This window comes from Hemicordylus capensis, chromosome 9 (genome assembly GCF_027244095.1).
Source record: "Hemicordylus capensis ecotype Gifberg chromosome 9, rHemCap1.1.pri, whole genome shotgun sequence".
In the NCBI taxonomy this organism is placed as follows: domain Eukaryota; kingdom Metazoa; phylum Chordata; class Lepidosauria; order Squamata; family Cordylidae; genus Hemicordylus; species Hemicordylus capensis.
The window spans coordinates 13,821,101-13,826,875 of record NC_069665.1 but is presented as its reverse complement, the minus strand read 5'-3'; the positions used below and the strand labels follow the sequence as shown (position 1 = coordinate 13,826,875).

General features: G+C 44.0%; 1 pseudogene; it reads right to left on the bottom strand.

Annotated features, from left to right (window-relative positions):
- Positions 1-315: 315 nt before the first annotated feature.
- On the bottom strand, positions 316-3,583 carry LOC128334421 (peptidyl-prolyl cis-trans isomerase A-like; annotated as a pseudogene).
- Positions 3,584-5,775: the final 2,192 nt, after the last annotated feature.

The following is a 5,775-nucleotide window of genomic DNA, read 5'->3' as shown; positions in this document are numbered from 1 at the left end:
AAAACAAGTTTGTTTTGGAATCCTAAATTGGTCCCATCTGGTATACTAAAGCTGCTATATCTGGCCTGGCTCCTCTTTTTTGAACAACTGGTTGTTCAGGTGCAGGCTGAGCTTCTACAAACAAAAGCACAATAACTCATGCATTTTTTTTTAAATGAAGTATGAGGTGATGTACAGATATTCATGCTTGCATCCACAAGACCAGCTCTCCTCTCAACCATCCATGTGTTTATTTATTTCATTTTGCAAACAAACATGTCTTCAGTCCAGCTGGCCTTGGGGGAGCAGAAATTGAACCCGAATAGAAAAGCAGCAGTTAAGTCAGGAGCACACGGGTGACAGGACTAAAGCACCCCAGGTGGGGTACCAACCCCAGCTACAGAAGGAATGGTTGATTGTTAAGTCAAAGGAATTTTATGACAGCTGCCCACAGTTAGTGATGGTGAGCTTCTTGCTCGTCTTGCCATTCCTTGATCCAAACTGCTCCATTTGTTCCACGATCATCATTCCTTCTCTGACCTGGACAAAGACCACATGTTTACCATCCAATGAATCACTCCTGGCAGTACAAATGAAGAACTGAGACCCATTTGTATTGGGACCAGCATTTGCCATAGACAAAATGCCAGGGCCTTTGTGCTTGAGGAGGAAGTTCTCATCAGCAAACCTCTCACCATAAATGGATTTGCCACCTGTTCCATTATGGCGGGTAAAGTCACCACCCTGGCACATGAACCCAGGGATGACTCTGTGAAAGCAGGACCTCTTGTAGCCAAAGCCTTCCTACCCAGTGCTCAAGGTATGGCAATTCTCTGCTGTTTTTGGAACCTTGTCATTAAACAGCTCATAGGTCACACGCCCCAGGGGCTTCCCGTCAACGGCTATATCGAAGAACACAATGGGGTTGGCCATTGCAGTCAGTTAAGAAAAGCGGATGTATGGGTGGCAGTAACAGCGTCAACAGCTCCCACAGCAGCGAGCGCAGTGCAGCAGAAAGCCATGTATTTATTTAATTCATGTGCTGGTGTTTATCATTGAACTTTAAGGGAGGGGGGAGATGCAAACAGAAACCTGTAGCAAACTGCATATGCACGAATTTCAAAATTAATTTTAGAAAGTCGAAGCTAAGCCAGAAGGAAAGCAAAAGGAAATGAGGCTGAGTGAACTCACAAAACAGGAATGGAAGGGAAAGGGGGATATGTGGTCATTCCTGTACTACAGATCTCTCCTACATCAGCTGTACTACAGATTTTCCCTGTAATCGCTCTTGGCATCACAATGTGTCATTTTTTAATGTCTGAAATCAATCTGTATAAAGACACTGGGAGCCAATTTCAGGAGAAAATGGAATATTCTGCTAAAAATTCAAAATGCCTCAATTTCTGTGCTATGCCTTGTCTTCTTAGATCTTGACAGTGTTTATTAATACATGCACAGATTATTCTCCCCATAAACCGAAATTAAAGGCGCAAACTTGTCCACAGTAGGTTAAGCAATAAAATGATGCAGACATTAGCCTGCTTATGACTGTCATTCCTCTGTCTGCCAATGCGGCAAACGAGGCGCAATCTTCACGGCAAACCTGTGATCACTTGCCAACTGGCTGGCTGCCCTGATATAGGGGAATAGTAATGAATGAGGCCCAAACAAATGGCTACCATCTGGGCAAAGTTCAAATGAGCTTGTTTGGACAAGGCTCCAGGGTCAGGTAAATAAAATGGACTTTAATGGTAAGATGCATCTATGAATGGCTAATTCCTTCTTGTGATATCATTCAGCGTTCTGCAGTGCAAGTGCAGAAAACATACTCTATTTCGATTAGAACGAGAATCATGGTTTTGCTCTTTTTAGAGTTGCACACTGCAAGCGTGAATAACCTGGAGGCCCTCCCCTCACCTGTAGGATCAGGCAGATCTACAGTCTAGGCCTTCTCCCACGTTGCATCCAGTTATCCCCTTCTGTCTGGTTTGGTCTCTGTGGACACTCTTCTCTCTTCTTCTCTTCACAATTCTCTTCTACTCTTCCTCTCTCTTCAGATGGAGGGCAGCCACACAGTGGCAAAATACAGCCAGGATACACCCATACAAAGAGGGGGAGGAAGAAGATGGCCTGGCCTGGCCTGGTGGAAAGAGAAACCTTGCGGGGAGGGATGTCAACTCCTGGCCACCCCCATCTACGGGTCTGCGGTAGAGCAGCTGGTCTGCAACTGCACACATATCCTGGTCCTAACCCCAGAATTTTGAATGAGAGTAAAGATCTGTCCCCACTCCTGGTGTTTCCGCAGTATTCACACTTGGCTATGCCTGGAAACATGGAGCTTCAATAGGGTCTTCGGGTTCATGAAAGGTTTTGCTGGGTTATCTCAACTCATGAGTGAGCAGTGTGACAGAAGACCAAAAGTTTTGACAAGCCTAAGGTCCTCCCCAGTAGACTGGCCAGTAGACATGAGAGTACTACTCTGCCAGTGATAAGCCACCCGAGGGGCAGGATTGTGGTTTGGTCTGCATGAATTGATTTGTCCGGGTGAGCATCCTTGATCACAGCAGGCCAGACCCCAGGATTCTTTGCCTTACTTCATATACATGTCCCCTTCTAGGAAGTCATTGTGTTACCTTCCCCTTCCTGAGGAAAAGAAAAATAGTAACCACCAATCCCCCCCCCCCTGAAATTGTCCTTGTGAAAGACAGTTTTGTTTCAGGGCTCTTACAAGAGTGGTGGTTCAATCACTGTCAGATGAAAGGCTTGCATGGCATGACATTTAAAGGGATTTAAATGTCATTTCCCTGCTGTGGGCAGACGGACCATTCTGAAAAGGCATGATTGCACTCGGCACATCTCCTTCAAGATCGTGGTCAATGGCTGCTGCTCTTGTGTGGCAATGTGAGCACTATGGAGCTTGCTGGGATGTGACCTCAGCAGACCAGGAAGGGGGAGGAGCTCCCCTGCCCTGAAAATGGTTGTTGCCAGATGAACGTCTGCAATGCGACCGCGGCTCTGGAGGCCTCTGGTTTCATGTTATGTGTGTGAATGTGGCCACTGACTTGTCCAAGTTAATCAGTAAATGTTGTGGTTGTATACGGATTTGAACCTAGGTGTCCCCAGTCCAACATTCTAAGCAGTATCATAATGTTGGCTCCCAGGCTGTTAAACTGCTTCTCATCCTCAAACCAGATATAAGGGGAAAGGACATTGGCTCTAGGGCCATTTATTGGATATAAGATTAGGCCCCTAGCCTTAAACAATTATGCTATTGAAGTAAACACGTGCTTGGAAATATATATTTGCTAAAACAAGCAAGGTAAGCACTTATCTATCAAAGTCCAGGTTTTTCCCAAAATAAAGAATTTAAGTGGGAAATTGGCATGTGAACAAAGAGTTGACCTCACCACCCTGCTTAATGGAGTCTCAGCCTTGGTTGAGGAACAGCACAGTTTTGGGGGGTGGGGTAAAGAGGCACTTCTGGTTGGAAATGGCTCTTAAAAGCATGTGTGCATACATGTCTAGTTGCTCAATATGCCATTCAGCTTTAAGCTAGTGTCTTGCCTTTGGGTAGTTAATTCCATGTGCTCAACCTTGCCACCAAATCCCAACCATGTTTGTCCAGAAGCAAGCCACATTTATTACAATGGATCTCCCAGGTACTTCTGAATAACCATCATTAGAATCAAGTGGCAAGGCTTCAACGTACAGAATAAGGAAGCTTACAACTGCAATCTTCACCTCCCATTGCCATGAAGAAAAGAGTTCACTTTACTTAACAGAAGTGTATCCCTGTCATCTTCATATAGGTTACTTGCATTTGTAATTCAAAATCTTTTCATAGTAAAATCTCATGAGAAGAAGGACAAAAATATATATAATCTATTGCTCAAGGAATTTCATCTGGCCTCTTAAAAATGAATCCTAATTGTGTTTCCCAGTTCAAACAAGGAATTAATAATTCATCAGTCAGAAGGCTAAGGGTACATGATATTTGATGTCTTAGATGAAACATTCTAAGCAAAACGAGACCCGGAGTCTTGGTTTCTAAGAGGATTCTGGCAGCAAGCTCTTAATACGCTGCTTTACTCTGTCAAGATTGCTAATACCTCCGGCTGGAGTTCCTGATATGCCTCAAGGTAGATCGCACTTGTTCGCACATAATCAAACACACAGGGCATCATAATGAGTGTATGAAAGATTGACATCCATAATGCGCCCCCTGTGAAACGTTCCTCCAACGCCTGATTATTCCGGGAGCCCAAACTCCCCAGTCATTGTTAATGATGTCAGTTGCCACCGCGGGGTGCCTTAAGGCATTCTTCCACAAGGTCACAAAAAGACATTTTCTTTCTCACATCCATGTTTATGACTGACTTTAAGCACAAATACAATTACATCTGCTCAGTATGCCTGTGCTTTCTCGGAGGTCTGCTAATAAAAAGCCAATCACTATTAAACCACAAAACTATGCTGAGGTTGTTGAAGTGTTGGCCTACTGCAATGGCAGCAGGAGGGAATCTCTTCTTTTAAAGAATGAATTCCATTCTCCACTCACTCTTTGTTGCTAGGGCTATTTTGTAGGACCTATGGCATGTATGAGGAACCACAACTAAACCATTTAGCAATAAATGCACTCAACACTGGCATCTAGGAACATGCCAAGATTTTGAAAGACCAAATATGAACATCATGAAATGCAGTTACACAAATATGAGAATTTGCTTTTGTAGGTTTATTGGGGAAGTCATCTGGTGACAATGGTAAGCAGATATTGGAAACATTTGTGAATCTTTGAATCGTTATACCCTCAGGACCCTGGGAGTACCAACAGATGGACTCTGAATGGAGTAATAGAATATTAGTTGGAAGGGACCTTGGAGGTCTTCTATACCAACTCCTTGCTCAGTGCAGGAAGCTGCTCAAACTGATGGTTGTACAGTCTCTCTTTGAAGACCTACAGTCAAATCCTTTATGAGTGCCACACTGACTTTTAGCAATTTTGGTTGATTGGCCAGCTCCACCCTCCTCTGGGATATCGGGACCCTGCTTTTGTTATGCATACTTTGGCAATGCCTATATTGTACTTACTAGCCATGCTCACTATGCCATTTGTAGGGTGTTTCAGTGTACCTCTCAAACTTAGTCTTTCAGCCATTGTCTTCCCTGAGCCTGTTTGGAAGAGAAACACTGGCTGCATTCCAGACAAAAGGTCGTTCTGGCAAGGCATCTCTCTAGGTGCCTGTCTGGTCATTTGCAAACGACTGCAAGGGACTGAAAGAAATGCCCCTCTCTGATTGCATTAGAGCATAGGCAGAGAAAGATGCAGAACAGACCCAATTAGAGTTGAAAAAAGACAAAAGTAAAAGGAATACAAGCCCTCTTCCACTTTTGATAAGCTCAAGATTCTGTGGACATTATTACCTTGTTGTCTCCCTCCTGTTATCAAAGTTAAGCAAGTATATGCCAGAATGCATGATGTGCCCCCCCTTCCAAAAACCTATTTAAACCTGGTCATTCAGAGTGGAAAGCCTCTTGCAAGAGGACAGGGACTCAGGGACTGGAAAATATTTTGCGATAGGACAGCTCTCAAGCAGTTGGAGAACAAGCAGCATGGGATGCCAAAACCAGAAAAGTCTATGGACTAATCTGCTTGCATGTAAGTGACTCGATCATTGTGCATTTAAGAAAGACCAGGATAGCTAAGGAAGCTTGGGAGACTTCAAGAGAAAAGTCAAGTTTGGAGAAATTTTAAGAGCACGTTGAAATTGTGAGCAACAAGCTTGGCAGAAAACA